The sequence below is a fragment of the Anas platyrhynchos genome, chromosome 3, assembly GCF_047663525.1.
Source record: "Anas platyrhynchos isolate ZD024472 breed Pekin duck chromosome 3, IASCAAS_PekinDuck_T2T, whole genome shotgun sequence".
Classification (NCBI taxonomy): Eukaryota; Metazoa; Chordata; class Aves; order Anseriformes; family Anatidae; genus Anas; species Anas platyrhynchos.
Window position 1 is genome coordinate 50,144,407 of NC_092589.1, and position 16,153 is coordinate 50,160,559.

Below are 16,153 nucleotides of genomic sequence, written 5' to 3' on the forward strand. Positions count from 1 at the left end.
TGTGCTCAGGCTGGTGAGGTTAGTGCCTGTGCCGTGGTCAGTCCCAGCTCCAGGCCTGTCCTCCCTTGTGCAGCAGCCTTGCTCTCGCTGCTGCCTGTGACTCCTCACGTCCTGTGCTTCCCACGTGGGGCGTTTCAGTCAGGATGCTTCTCTATTATACCACAGTGAATGTGCTCCTGTGACTAGCCTAGGAAGCCTTGCTTATATCCTATTTCTTCTTCCATAGCATAACTTCTGTGGTTCGGTGTTTGCTTTATGCACTTAAAATACATAAATCTACGTTAAGGGTGAGCAGCGATGCCACATGGCTGTTACGGAGCAGGGACATGACAGCTCAGCCCAGTTTCCCCCAGAGCTCTCCAGCCCTGATGTGAGTGCCCGACCCGCAGCGCCGGCAACGCTGCCTTCCACCAGATGCCATCCGCGGCAGGCTCCCCTCTCGATGCCCCGGGTGCCGAACAGCCCGGCCTCTGGCAGTCCTCCCCTCGGGAGAGCCGCCTGGCAACGAGCCGCGAGCAGCGGGGCCGGGATGGCTGCCGCCCGCCTCCCCCTCACGGTGCCTCCCCGCAGCGGGGCACGCACAGGGGGAGCGGGGAGCGGGGCGCGGGGAGCGGTCCCCCCGGCGGGTCGCCCCGGGAGGAAGTGACATGGCGGCGGGGAGGGGAGGGGAGGGGAGGGAGGCAGGGAGGGAAGGCGAGGGGCACCCGGAGCCGCCCGGCGGGTGGAGCCTGGCGGCCCCGCCCGAGCCGGCCGCCTCCCGGCGCGGGCAAAGTAGTGGCACTCGGGGCGGGGAGGCTCGGCACGGCTCGGAGCGGCTCGGAGCGGCTCCCGCCCCGGCCCCCCAGCGCGGCACACATGCCAAGGCTCAGCAGCGCCAGGTACGTGCTCTTCCCCTGGCTGGCCGGAGGGCTCCTCAGGTGCGGTCGAGCCGGTTTGGAGAAAAACCAAAAATTGATAATAATAATAATAAACAGCCAACCGAGTCGCCCCCTCCTCCAAACCAGCGGGCGTGCGGGGCGCGCCGGGCGGCGGCCAAGACCCACCCGCTTCATCCCCCCCCCCCCCGGCCGCCATTTGCTCCGCCGGGGGTCGCCCCGCGCCCCCCCGCCCCGGGGCTCCGCGCTGCGAGCAGCCGGGGGAGGAGGACGAGGAGGTGGAAGAGGAGGAGGAGAGCGTGGCCGGTGGCGGTCACAGGTAGCCAGGAGCCGGGCCGTGGGCAGGGTGGCGGAGCGGGGCGGCCCCGCCGCTGCTCGCCTCCGTGCCGGCCTCTCCCGAGGGAGGCTGAGAGCCCGGCAGCCGTGAGCCGTGCTTGGGCTGACAGCGGTCGGTGCGGGGAAAACTCCAAGGGGGCATTGTTTAGCTAAGAAATAACCCTTTGTGTGTTATTTTTTTTTGCAACAAGTGCATGCTGGCTGATTGCTGAAAAGGCAGCCCCCCAAAAAAAGACAGTCTGTGTGAGCAATGTCATAGGCAGGTTTTGGTCTCTGACATGTATTGCTAAGAGTTACGGGTATTGCCATAGGGATGATGTTCCTTATGCAGCTATATGTGTTAGGCAGTAACCTTACTGCTACCTGAAAACCCCAAATCCATGGTAAGAGGTGGGAGGAGGTGAGAAACTCCCTCTCCCCGGCCCTCTCTGTCTTAAAAAAGCCCCAGAGCGTTTCTTGAAAACCAGCGATGCGTCCAGCCCAGGAAGTTGTACCAGGCGATCATAGCCTTGGCTCGTGCTTAAATCACTTTGCACTGCGAGCAAGTTGCAACAGACTTGAAGCTACTGGAGCAGGGAAGCAGTAGGGGTGCGGAGCAATGTAAGCAGGAGTTTGCAGCTTTCTTCCTCTCAGCTCACTTCTCACGTGAATGACAGCATTACTTTAAACATGCAGGGATTTGTGTACAATGTGCCAGGACTGCCTTTGTATAAATACTGACCACGTCGGTCACTAGGGTAGCTGGTGTGCTGGAAATGTTTGCTGTCATTTACTGCCCAGCAACTTTCTCTAGGTGTTTGAGCCTGGTCTAACGCTGTGTTTTTCCAACTACTTTCTGCTGTCTTATAGATGAAAATACAGTTCGGTTCATTTTAGAAATTCGTATAAATATAATGCATAGCTTTGCTTTTTCCTATTAATGTTCTGCGTAACAGTGCCTGAAAAAGCTGTATCTAAAAATGAAACTTTAACAGCATGTTATGGAAGACAGAGGGCCAGGATTCACGTGGAAGAAGATATCAGAATATATGCCTGCAATGAACAGAGGAGGCATTGTGAGCTGCTGGTGGATAAAGATTGCTCTTAAGCAAAGTTTGGTTGTATCGGTGGTAGGCATTTAGGTATGAGGCTTTAGTTAGTGCTTCACAAGAAGCTTCAAGTGTTGTATTTCGGAGTGAAGAAACTGCATAGAGGTCAGTCCTTGCCTAGAGTCACAGAAAAGCAAACAGCACTGTGCCTAGAGTACAGTAATGGCCTGTGGATCCTGAGCCCCAGTGGATGTCAGTTTGGTGGGCAGTTGTTTTACTCTGTCCAGACAAAATCATGAGGCGGTGGAGCTGTGTTCAGCATCTCTCTGGAGGGAAGTGTGCTTTCCTGGAGCGATGGTTGTGTATCAGTTGCAGTTGCATGTACTTACTGTACCATAAAGGAGAAGGGTTCTTGTGCAGGTGGTGGGTGAGAACCCTATGGCTGTGTGCTGCCCTGCTGAAAAGAGGTGGTTTCTTGTTCCCTTTTCTAAACCCTGATTTTATTGCTGGAGGATGAAGGCTGTGAAGAGTGCTCATGGAAATCTCTTCAACCCAGGAAGGCACCGTTATGTCTGGGCTGAGGTTAGCAAATGGCATTCTTGCGCTGCACATGTGTGCCTGCGGCCCTTAGAACTTGTGTTAATAATTTGGTCTTAAATTTTAATAAGTCAGACATCTGCTGCTTGATGTAGAAGAACGCTTCCCTAACCAATTGCATTGCTGCTGCTGCTGGTACCTCTTGATAAGGGAGAAGAGGAACAAGAAAGCAACAATGCATTTTAGTGTGCTCTACTTGTGCTCTAGTCAGCAAATGCTTTTGAAGCTGTGGACCTCCCTAATTAGAGAGAACTTTATGCAGGGCAGCTATTTCCTCAGGTGTGCTTGATTGGCTTAGTGGGATGCAATGGGATTGTCTGTAAGAAGACTGGGAAGGTGACTGGAGAGCGGTACCTGTACACTCATTTCATTTCAGCAGTGGTACTGGGCAGCTGAAAATGTGTTTTGCTTCTGCTGGGGGCTGGATTTCCGCAGCTGTGCAGTTTCAGGGGGTTGGGAAAGTGCATCCAGCAGTCTGTTCTTCGGTGGTCTTAATTGTCACAGCGAGACGTGAATGAGCTTACCCTGCTCGCCTCTGACTAATGCTCCTGTGCTTCTCAGAAACTGCTGACTCATTTCGTTTTCTTGCCTTTTTTCCCCTTTCCTCCTCCGGTTCCTCAGAGTAGAGATGTGGTAGTGTCAAGGTAAGGTCAGAAAAAGAGGAAATGGAAACAAATAAGAATAACTGTGTACAGTGGCAAGGACAAAGATGCTATAAAGACCCCTCTTTGATTATGTGAGGGAAAGACAATGTCTGTAGTGGATTTCCTGAAAAGGAACATGAACTGAGCATTAGAAACTGAGCAGAGCTGTCCACCTGATAGCAGTCTGCTCTTTGTTTTGAACTTCATCTTCCTAGTTCTGCGCCTCTGCTTTCACCTTCAGCCCTTCTGTCTGTCTCGTTATAGTCTGCCTTGAAGAGCTTAACACAGAAGTCATTTTCTGCTTGTTGCAAATGAGCTGACCTGGCTTGAGGTTTCTGTTGTAGCATAAATAATAGGAACAGGGAAGGATGATTAACCAGTTCTAGGCTGGAAGGGAATCAGAGGTAGAGGTTGCTGAGACAGGGCTTGCTTGCCAGAAGCTTTGGAGTTGCAAGCAGAGACTAGTATACTGATTGTGTGTTATGTCTGCAAAATTTCTGACATCTTTGTCAGAATACAGTGTTGTTTCTGGATTTCATTACTGCTGATTTGCTTTTTACGTGATCATAAAGTCAAATTGCAGTCACGTTTCTCCATCAGGATCCAGGTGAATAGAAAGCTTTGCCTGCACAGTTTCAGTTGGCAGATTATGCAAGCTTCTTTCACCTGTCAGAGAACAGGAAAATGGCTAACTAAAGACCTGTCGTTAAGACAGGAAAAGAAAATATTAGGGGAAATCTGTGTAGAAATTACATATGATTTCACATGAGATCTACTGTATGAAAGTTAAATAATGTCCTGGTTCTCCCCCTTTTTCCCTTATTACATCTTCCTTCACACATTGTTGTTTGTCTCTTATTGCCATGTTTTTCTGTACTTTGGGAAATACCATTACTACAGATGCTGTTTTGCGCTTCTGGAAGGTTTGAGGCCCTCTGGGTGTAGCAGCCTACTCTTGAACTTGAATCATTCATGAGGTTTTCCCCCTTTGTCACAGGTTGTCTGTCAAGGGTTAACAATGCTTTAGTTAATTTTATGGTTCTGAGGATATGTTTAGACAGTGTTGAAGCTTGCATAGACACATTTTTTTCCCCTTGATCTGATACTAGTGAAAATTACGTTACAAACAATGCAGTAATATCAGTCTTCAATTCAGCAAACAGTAGGCAGCAGAGATACCGCTATCTTCTCTCAACCTAGAAATGTAAAACAAGCATCTAGAGCGCCATAGTAATTGAGAGAAACAGTCCTTTCATGTTGCCCAACGGTGGCCGGGATGCAACATGGTTATAATCAAGCAGTAAGATAACCAAGAAAGAAAGTGTTTTTCCCAAATTCATTCAGCCTTTGGTGTGTTGCTGTCTAGTTTTTACATGCCTATGCATGGACCTCTGCGAGTGTGTGAAATGCAAGTACTGCATTTCACCTGAGAGGGAGACAGAGAAAAGCTTCATTCTGAAATTAAGCTTTGTAAAACTATCCCAGATTTATTTGAAGTTACTGGGATAAATGCTGAAAGCCAGGCTTTTGAAAGGATTCAGACAACTGAAATTGTGCAGAGAAAATCTAGGTAGATGTTGATGTACCAGATACTTAATTTCTTCCTTACAAAGGTTGTAAAAATGCTACTGGATTCTTACCAGGGTGTTTAGGAACTCTGCATGCTTGTCATCCAGTGGAGTAAATGCTGTTGGATGAAGCGCTCTTAAATGATATTGCTGGAAGTCTAAGATGGGTTTGACTAGCTGCAGCTTTAGGTACTGAGAATACAAGTACATTGATTAATTGTATCACATTTAGCTGTTTTTGAGGGATAATGTTTTCGAAATAACAAGAGCCAGTGAAGCTTGTTGAGAGATTTCTTTTGGCTTCAGCGGGATTTGAATCAGGTCCAAAATGAAACTTCTCCTTTTATTATTGGACTTGATAAAACCAGTGTCTGTGATAAAGGCTTTTATTCTTTGAAGTTCCCAAATTAAATCAGTCTGTTAGGGGAATGATTGGGGGGGGTGGGAACAAGGAGGCTGAAAGTGTTCTGGGTTCGAAGTGTAGCAAATCAGTTCAGAAGCAGGTGTCTTTGAAGCAGAGGTGAGTGAAAACTGGTGTGGAAGATGATCGCTGAAGCACGGGTAAAGCAGTTACCACTGTTTGGATTTTTACCTGGCATCTGAATATGTGATTGCTTTGTGTGTGGGAGCAGCTGAGCCTTTTGCTGAAGCCAGGATCTTGTTTTTTTTGGGACCGTGCCCAAAAGACCTCAGCTATAAGATGAATCCTTTTCTAAGTATTGAGTGTTACTTCCCTGAGGCAGAAGTTGGTTTTCTTTGAATAGGCATCTGGAAGCTTCCGTGCCACATGCATCCTCCAGTTAAATTATTTTCCACAGAAAGAAGCATTTGAAGTGTAATGAATAAGTGTTCATTTTCTTGCGAATTCCCGTCTCGGTGTGGGCTACATCTTGTGTATACATTGCCATTTCTAATCTTGGTATGTGGTTTTCATAATGGAGAAATTCAGGTACTTCTTACTCTTCAGTGTCATATGCCATACAGCCAAATTAATTTAATACTTGCAGGTGGGAAAAAAAATAAGTCTTTTTAAACAAAAAAAGAATATATTGTTTAACATCCTCTCAGTATTCAAGGAGGACATTAATGAATGTTGTTTCATATTAATTAAAAATATGCAAATGGCTTAGCTGAAGGAGACAGTCCTTCAAAAACTACTGTCATAGAAGATTTAAAAAAAAAAAAAAAAAAGTTCGTTTGGAGTTGTAATCAGGTGGATGGCACTTCTCATTTCCAGCATGGCTAATTGCGCCTCATGACTCCTACTGGGGGCTTTTGAATCCCTCACACAAGATGTTGGTGCTGTTCCCTCCTACCCTTGCCATGAGCAGGGTGTTTGTGGCCTGGCCTGGGCACCCGACAGGCCTGCAGCCGAGCTCAGCTCCATGGGGAGGTAGGGGAATTGGGGGGGGGGTCTCCAGCAGGCCCCACAGCTGCTCCCAGAGAGGCACTGTCACTGACCTTACACCAGTTTTTGGAACAGCAGTAAATCCGCAATGAGCCCATGGGCTGATGGTGGAAGTGGCCCTTGTAGGCCAGGGGGCACTGCCACTGTGATGGTGGCACTCAGTGAGTTCTGCTACATCTGTGATCTCCAACATTTTTATTTTTATTTCAAGATTCAGTTTTCTGTCACAAATCCTTTATTGTTCATTAGCTGTACTTTCTGGCCTTTTTATGTAAACAAAACAACAAAGCCACAGAGGTTAAGAATTAGACTTCTGGAAACAGGCTTAAAGAGGCTACCCAAAATGTAGGTCTACTAAATGTAGATCGCAATTCCAGAAAATATAACAAGGTCATTTTATGGGAATGTACTAAGGAAATAAAATTATCCTTTTTCCGGTGCTGGTGGCTTTTATTTTACGATTGTTATAGCTGAAACGTCAGCAAATGTCTTTAATTCCTCCTTGAACAGGAACAGTGGTGGACGTGTATGCTTGTGTGCACAATGCTGTCAGTTTGGTACTGAAGTTACACCTCCTAGTTTATGATACAGTCCCACTTAAATTGCTGAATACTTGTCCCCTGTTTCTTAAGGAACAGAGAAATAAAAGGAAAGCGTTCATTAGATCAGCACATACACCCTGGTCTACATTTGTACCTCTTACACTGCCTGCTGCCACTTCCCTCTCTGTTCATACCTGGCCTTTCAGAAACTGGAAGGGAAACCTGAGCACTGGCAAGAAGGCAATTACAGGAGTATGAGAAGTACTATTTTGTGCTGAAGGCTGGAGCCTAATGACTGGGCTGGTCATAGTTCTGGAATTGGCTTTGCCACGGGTTTGCCACGTGACTGTCCAGCTTTGCAACAGCCTTGTTAGTTCCTGGTGTGTTAGATGGAGGTAGGAAGACAGCTCTTGTCAGGCTCATTGAATGGTTGGAGCTTTTCCCGGATTTATCAACCCCTTTCATCCAGAAGAGTTAACAAAAATCCATACTGTTTTCTAAACCTATCCCTAAAAGGTCCCATTTCCATATATATAAATGGAGTTACTTATACTAGCAAGTTTGTTGAGTGGATGTGAAACTTCCCTGCCTGCACAAAACTGGGTGTTAGCGGTGTAGAAAACTGTCTGTGGCTGACCTGAAGTTAGGGGAGTGATAATTTTGTACTCTACTTTTGTTCTTATCTAACTGTGGGTAAGAATTTGAGTATTAAATATGTGAAGTTTAAATTAATCCTTTTACCAGTATTTCCTTAGTGCCTCACGCCTAAAGCTGTTATGAATTTGGGGAAAGTATTTTGTCTGCTGAGCATATAGGCTGTTCCCGGACCTTGTGTTGACCCCTTGTTTCGTTTTCAATGTAATTTACAGCTCTTTAAGACAAGATGACAGTGATCAGTGTTTGGCAAGAAAAAACATGAGTCTTCTTGGAGAGGCCTCCTTTTTAAAGCTTATCTCTCATCAAAAGAATGTTTGGGCTCCCAGCACATTTTTTTTAAATCTTTTTTTTTTTTTAAGGCATCCCTGTTTTTTTTGCCAGCCCTTGAATGAGCTTTTGTCTGTTGCCCCCGTCCCTTCCCAGCCCTATTCTTCTGGCTCTTCTAAAAGAAACGTTCTTGTACTAAGCACCGGGGAACAGTAGCTACTCCTGTGTTGCATCTATTCCTGAAATACCCAACACAGAGGTGATCAGCCTTAGTGGTGTGTGTCCTTGAGACTTTCTAAGTACCATGACATGGGTGGCAGACACCCTGCTCTACTGCACCTCCTGCCTCCTTAATTTTTATTTTTTTCATGCGTGTGAGCAGTGTTGTAGATCTCACCATTGAGATATTTCCCATAGACTCTACACTGAGTGGCTTAGTGAGATAGACGTGGATCTCTCTCACATGTGCGAATACCTTATACAGTACTTTGAGTGTTCAGTACAGAAATTCTTACATCAGCAACACAAAAGCATATGTATAAGCATATATATGCACGAAGATTTGGTTTGTTACAGACATTCATATCCTGTTGTGTGACAAGCCACCTGTACTTCAGCAGCAAGCGAGATAACCCACTGAAGAATCTTGCTAGAAATGTGTTTTGAGGGTTTTGATTATTTTATTTATTTCCTTTTGGAGGTGGAGGGTGCCAGATGACAGTAATATCTGTGCCTGGTTACCTTTGAGTAAGCACTTAATGTTGCCTATAGTGACCTGAGAGCAAATACTAAATTGGCTACAAGTGCATGATAAAGCTGGTTGTCCTGGTCTGTTTGTTATTTACCTCAGTTACTTCTGAGGAACTGTCCAGGTCACCTATATTTGTGTGACAGTCTAGCTCACATCCTGCTTAGATTCTCAATATATATATATTTTTTTGTAAGTCCATGTTTGCTGTTTAGTCCTGCTCTCTTGCTCAATCTCTAAATTGTGCTTATATTGCCCTTATTGGCAACACAAGTGACTTGTATTGAGGGACCCAGAGACAGAGGAAGTGGGGACTGTGGTATCCAGAACTGAACCCTGGGGCTCAATTCTGTTAGATTCCTTCTGGTCTGAAGAATCTTAATGCAGCTCTTCCTTTTATTTTTTCCCAAACAAATTACAGATAATTGTGCTTTGGAGAAATATGTATGTTTTAATGTATTAAGATGCAGGAACTTGGGTGGGGAAGAACTGCAGAGCAACACCCGACATGCTGGAAAGAAGCAACTTGCCTTCTCCTGCAGTTTTTGTGAGTTTGATCTTCTGGGCTTCACACAGGCCCGTTCTTTGAGTAACTCTGCAGGGGCCAGGAAAAGAAATGCTTAACTTCAAGGAGTTTATCCTCATCAAGTAAGTGCTTCCTTCAAGATGAAGCTCTGCTGGCCCTGTGGTCCCTAAACACAGCACCCCCAGGAGTTCTGTATTGCCTTGTGTTTAAGCCCAGTTCCCTATGGTGACCTTGTTCAGCTCCCTCCTCCCTGAATATTTCATGCTCCTGGAAAAAGGAGCAAGATTGAACTGCTCCTCGAATTAACTTGGGCAGTGGCTCCTCATCTTGCACTCCTTTTGTTTTTAGAGTACGCATGCTTCTCCCTGGTTGCCTGTACCCCCTGTATAATTCCTTTCCATGTGGTAAGGGACCAGCCAGCACTGAGACTGTCAGGGCAAACAGCAGTAACATGTTGTGTTTTACCAGCAGTTTGCATGCATGGCTAAGGAACTCATGTCCTGGCAGGCATGAAGGGCTCACATAGCTGGCTTGCTCTGACATTAGGTCACAGCAGGAAGAAAATATAAAAGGGGAAGGGAAAGCGTTATTGTACTCTAACCACTTCAAAAACTCTTGTATTACTTTTCTTCCTTTTGTTTGGACTCTGTTATGCTAATTATCTTTGTGCTCAATAGAAAATAAATAAAAATTCAGTTTTATGGTGTGGTGGTTTTTACACTGATGGTTAAACTCTGCTATACTACTCACTCACTCCCCCTACTCAAAGGAACAGTGGGGAGAAAATACGATGTGAAAGAGCTCAAGGGTTGAGTTGAGGACACGGAGATCACTCAGCATCTACTGTCACAGTCAAACCAGACTCAGAGGAGAGAGATTAATATAATTTATTGCCTATCACTAGCAGACTTGAGCAGTGAGAAACTAAAAGCAAACTAAAAAAAAAATCTTTACCCTGTTCCAAGTCACACAGCAGAATGGGGGCTGCGGTCAGTCCCTGAGGCTTAATCTCTGCGGCTCCCTCACAGACCCTCTCTGCCCCTGCTCCCCGTGGGGTCCCTCCCACGGGATGCCATCCTTCCCGAACAGCCTGTGGGGGCTGCCCACAGGCAGCAGCTCTCCAAGCACTGCTCCCACATGGTTCTGTCCCACAGGGTCCATCCATCCCCCAGGAGCAAACTGCTCCAGCACGGGTCCCCCACGGCTGAGCAGCAGCTCCCCCCAGACCCCCTGCTCCTGCGGGGGCTCCTCTCCACGGGCTGCAGCTCTGGCCCGGGGCCTGCTCCTGCGGGGGCTTGCCATGGGCCGCAGCGTGGAGATCTGCTCCATGTGGGACCCATGGGCTGCAGGGGGACAGCTTCTCCAGGGGCCTCTCCACAGACTGCAGGGGAACTGCTGCTGCCTGCCTGGAGCACCTCCTGCCCTCCTCCTGTGCTGGCCTTGGGGACTGCAGGGCTGCTTCTCACTCTTCTCTCCCAGCTGCTGTTGTGCAGCAGGTTTTTTCCCTTTCTTTTATCTGCTCTCCTAAACCAGCGTTGGTGATGGGCTCAGCTCTGGCCAGCAGCAGGTCCCTTTTGGAGCTGGCTGGAGCTGGCTCTGATCTGACATGGAGCAGCTGCTGGGCTCTGCTCACAGAGGCCACCCCTGCTACCAAAACCTTGCCACATAAGCCCAATATACATCACGAGTCTCTAAATTGGGTATCCTGAGGCTTGCTGGTAGATAGTATTAATTCTTCAGCCTTTGAAACAGCCAAATGGACACACCTCAGATGTAGCTGTGTATTGCAAAATATGCAGTCAGGAATGCCTGACTTCGCAGAAAAACTGAAAAGTGTCCTGGAGTTCCCTTAACTATAGGGAAACTCTTAAGGTATGATCAAATGCATCCCCAATGTGTGACTTTGCTGAGGAGGTAATGCTCTGGACTTACCTTTGGAGGAAAGGGAGAAGTGATTCAAACCCTGATTAAGCATGAGACAAATAGATAATTCTTCCTTCGGACTTTATTTTGTGGTGACATGTACAGATAAATACCCCTTGAAGGCCTATATACATGTGGATGCGGCCTATCTTATGCTGGCTTCTGACACCCACTGGCAGGAAAAGAAGAGCTCAAGGGCTTCCTCTGACTGCCTTGTCAATATTTTCTGAATACAGAAGCATTGTTGAGTTGAACTCTGGTATGAGCTAGTGCTGCTAGCTGTGCTGCTCTGATGGCAGCTGAAAGTTACTTAGAGGCAGTACGGGAACTGCTGTAATCTGACCTGCGCTTGTTCTCATTGTCTTGGTCACCACAGCTCATCTGTCCAGGAATTTGGTTTAGAGAAGAAAATACAAGAATGGGCATCATCGTCACATGCTTGTTTCTTTTTAATTTGCAGCAGAGCATTTAAAACTTCAGCATTAGCACTTTATCATAGAGTAGATATGAGCAAAGAAATTTGTGTAGGCTTGAGACATGCTTTTCTGAAAATAACCATTTGCTTTGCTGTCCTGCCTCAGGTTGTAAATATAGACAGTATTAGATTTGTCCAGATGCTGTCAGATAGATGCCCTGTGGCTTTCTGTACTCCAGTGACTCTGTTTACTGCATAAACTTTGCTAAGGTGGGCAATAGTTCTTAGCTTCATTCTCATACTTTCTGTAGAATACAGTTCTGGTCTTTAAGATATCCCTGGCAGTAGTCTCAAATGTCTTACAGACTTCGACGTGCTACGCAGTGTTATTGTCAGCAGCCTCTGCCAGAAGAGTGGTGTTCACCTTGGGTATCGCTAGTCTAATGTTGTATTGTCTTTGCTATGTCCTCCTGCTGATTTTTTTCCAAGCAGAAGGAAACACTGAGAGTAGTTTAAGTAGAAAAAAGTGGATCGTGCTGAAGAATGGAACAAGGAGAAGAGAGAGGTGGAGTGAATGGTCTTGCAGTCTGCTTTTTAACCTGATCCTGTGACCTCTTAGTCACATGAATAGATGCTTGTTGACTTGTTCCCTAGACAGACATTTGAGGTTTGAGTCTTTTGTTTCATATCCAACTGAAAACTGTTATTAAAGAACATTCCTATCTGTTTTTGATGCTCTGGCTGGCCGTTTTCTCCTAATTCATTTTAAGGGGTGTTTGATAGAAGAGAGCTGCTTGGCAGCTCTCCGATCTTAATAGCTTCTGAGAAAATGCATTGATTGACTCTTTTGTTTTCAAAAGATTGCTGTAATTTTCAGCCATTATCTATAAGGAAATCAGTGTAATTTATTAAACTAGCATTGTGGATTAAGAATTAAAGACTTGATCCTTTCATCATTTAAACCAGCGTTATATTGATGTTACCCATGAGGAATTTCAGCAAGACAGAGCAAGTGTGAAAAGTTCCTATGAATTCTTAGAAAGCAGGCTTCTAGACCTCTTTCATGAGATCAGAACTGCTTCTTGAAAATTAAATTTCTGCTTTGTAGCCTTTACCGAGAATAAACTACTTTTCTTGGAGTTTGGGTAATGGAAATAGTCCTATCAGTGTCATATTCAAAAAAATCTTTGAAAGAATAAGCTTATGTCTAAGAAACAAAACACTTAGCTGGCATTATGGGTATAATGGGTAGCAAAAGTTGTAGAGAAAATAACTTGAATTTAATCAAAGAGAAAATGAATCTCTAGTCTCCCTACATTATGGAAAAGAAAAAATATGAGCAGTGGTTCCAATTCCTTGTTCCTTTTTAGATAAGATACATTTCAATGGTACTGCTTACGTAGTTTTGGTTTGCCTTGAAAATGTTTTATGGAAGCTTTACAGAATTGAAACTTCATGACAGGTCTGAATGCAGGAAGAAACTAGTTTCAAACATTGCATTGTGACTTTATCAAATTGTAAGACAGTAATTATGTTTTATCACAGTCATCTCATCAATGTCTCTTTTAATTCTGTGAAGTTGTACTTTAAAGACCCAACATGAAGTAAATACTCATTACTCATGAAGTAAATGATGCACATAAATAAAACATTTTAATGTAGTTTAACCACTCTTACAGTGGGAGAACCAAATTGATGTACTAACATTTGGGTGAGTCCTTCCTCCTTCCAGACTCTGTCATTCAACTGCTTTTCCTCTTCATAACAACTGTCAATCAGCAGCTTACTACAGGAAATTTTTGTTGACCGTATCAAATAGTGAGTTTCTATGTCTCCACTGTAAGAAAACAGTGCTTTAATTTTATTTCACGTGTGTTGTTTTTTTTTGATCGGTTCCCTTCCTGATCTCTGGGAATTACATTAGATTAGAGTGATTCTGTGACATGGAATTAAACAGGCTAGCTGGCACAAAAAGCTTTTGATCAGTTTTAACTAAGGACAGTAGGATAACCCCACTTACTGGGTTTCAGGCACTGTACAGTCTTTTAAACCATCCACTCGTAGGCCATTGATCACTTCCAATCAGAGAGTTTTAAATGATCTAATCCTGCTACTTGACAAGTAAAAGAGTCTGAGTTAGGGAAGTGAAATCCTTTATTCTTCACCGTAAACTTATCCAAAACTTGATTTTACCTTTTATTATTATTTTTTTTTCTCTCCAGTGTTTATTTTTTTCTTCGGAGTGAGACAGAGGGCTGCAGCATGAATCATTACGATGATTCCTACAAGACAACATTTCTCATTCTCCTTAGCTTTCAACAAAAACAAAGTCTTTGGGCAAAGCCCATGCTGATAAATTGTATGCCATCCTAAGAAACATATCTGTAGTGGAATGGTTGGTTAAAGCTGGAAAAGCTTTTTACAAGTACAATGACAGTGGCTACTACAATGAACACAGGCCTGCTCTGCGTTTCCGAGGTACAGATGGTGTCTGCTTTGGTACTGAATAGTGCAGCGAGATAAAGGGAACAAAGTCTGTAATACACAAAGGGCACATTTTAACTGCTAATAATAGGCTTGGGACTGCCATAAACACTTGATATAAATCATTCAGCAACACAGATTCTCTTTCTGACTTTTTTTTTTTAGTGTTCCTTGTGATTGAAGACCTGGCTGAATATCTTCCCATCGCTTTGTAGCAGTTCTTGTGTGTGCTCTTTGCTGTGGTATGCACAGTCAGCAAGGGCAATAAAACAAACGTTTCAGGACACTGATCTAGACTCAGTGCCTCGCATAATGGGGTCTCATATAAACTAAAAGGATAGGCATAAAGATTTGTTCATCGGTTAATTCCCCAGGATGCTGACAGCTGCTGTTTTGTGATGGCCTATGACCAGCACATTCAGAAATAGTCTCAGGACTTCCTCCCTGGGCAAACTCTCATGCCTTACAAGGAGAAACAGTTCAGGAATGGAGCAGGATGGCAGTACCTCCTCCTTAACCATATTCAAAATACTGGGGTGTTGATTGCTGAGAGATTGTGTCGTAATATTTTTTCTCCTGACAAGCCTAGGGTTGGTGGTAGTGACAGCTATAGGGAGCCCAACAAGGTTTTTGGTGGGCCAGAGTACTTGGCAGAGGGGACTTTCTCTGGACTGGCAGCTGCTAGGGTTGGATCTGTCCTTTCAAAATTGTGCAGACCTTTTTTAAGTAATCTAAGAGTTGGTTTTCTGGAAACACTGCTGGGTCATGGGCTAGCGCTGTTATTGATGTTTCCTTTCTGGGTTTATGGAGTAAAACTGACAGAATTACAGTGTCAAGGAGTAATCGAACAAATTGTGTATATTGTGCATAGTCAAGCTTTTATTCTATTGCCAAAATTGACTCGTATTTAAATGCAACAAGGGAACAAGCAAATAAAGCTAGAAGCTGCTGCTACCTTTTGGTTTGGGAGCATGGCTGGAGCAGCCTGCAGAGGAAGGCACAAATTTTAATGTTAATCTCTAAACCTTGCATTTATTTTTAATAGAGAGGAGTGGAGTGAGTGTATACAGAACCTATTTTTTTTCTTTTTTTTTTCTTTTTTTTTGTAATAACCTATTGAAAATGAAATGACTTGATGCTCTCTTTTGCAAAGGGGCAGAAAACGTGAATTCTTATCTTGCTCTGATAACATTGTAGTTAGATTGTGTGCGTATCCTTGAACTTCAAGCGTACAAGGAATAATATTTAAACTGAATAGAGCTGCTCACATGACTAAAATCAGTGTACTGCCCTGTTTACTTGAGTGGATATACATGGCTATGTATGTACATGTATGTGTATTTAAAGACATTTTCTGGAGTAGACATGGGGTATGCTGAGGAAGGTGATACCAGGAAATGTACCTGTTGTTTTGTTGGTGGTGGTTGTTTGTTTTAATTTAAAACCATAGATGTGTTAAAAAAATTGTTCTGGGCTTCACTGAAGACAGTGGGACACACAGTATAGTGTTTTTTCTTCCCCAGTCAAATAAAGGAAGAAAAGACTGTTCTTACCTCTGCTATTCCTCTGCATCTGTAGCTGAGCTCTTTAGCTTGCTGGTCTATTCTAAATAAGGTTGTACTGAAATCGCACAGGACAATCGTTAGGTAAATGCATCTTAACAAAATACATAGCAGTCAGCAGTGTTCTGGACTTTTGTATGTGTATGCAAGTACAACAAACCTTTTTCTGAAGGTATTTGAAACTGAATAAATGAGTCTTGAATAAAGTTGGAAACAACTGTTTTGGGGTGTTTCATAATGTACCCTTGTGAAGGTAACCAGACTCTCAAGCAAAACCCAAGTTTTCTCAGCGGTGTGGAAGGTACTGGGGGTGTGCGCACCTTGGTTTGTGGGGAATTGTATGGTATAGTTTTGAATGGGAAATAAGTTTCAGATTTTAAAAGTTTTAAAGAGAGGTGATGGGACTGTAATTAAAGATATATCCTACTTTGGGTGTGGTACAAGTTCCTGGTGTGATTAAGGTTTTTTGGATGAAGCATCATCAACACTACCAGCAAACCTTTGTTAAAACTGTGTGTTTTTAAGACTTGCAAAATTTGGATCTGCTCATGAATATAGCGAAGATCACTGCAT

At 44.4% G+C, this 16,153-nt stretch overlaps 1 protein-coding gene across 3 annotated transcripts in view; it reads left to right on the plus strand.

The window, feature by feature from the left end:
* Positions 1 to 720: 720 nt before the first annotated feature.
* Positions 721 to 16,153, plus strand: part of AGPAT4 (1-acylglycerol-3-phosphate O-acyltransferase 4) — an 81,758-nt gene continuing 66,325 nt past the window's right edge. Inside the window, exon 1 of one of the 3 annotated variants that reach the window (XM_027454275.3) lies at positions 721 to 878. The gene's annotated coding sequence lies outside the window, so the exon portion shown is untranslated. Of the gene's footprint in view, positions 879 to 1,789; positions 1,812 to 16,153 lie in introns of those variants that run through there. The other 2 variants (XM_027454276.3, XM_072035885.1) reach the window with 2 other exon arrangements.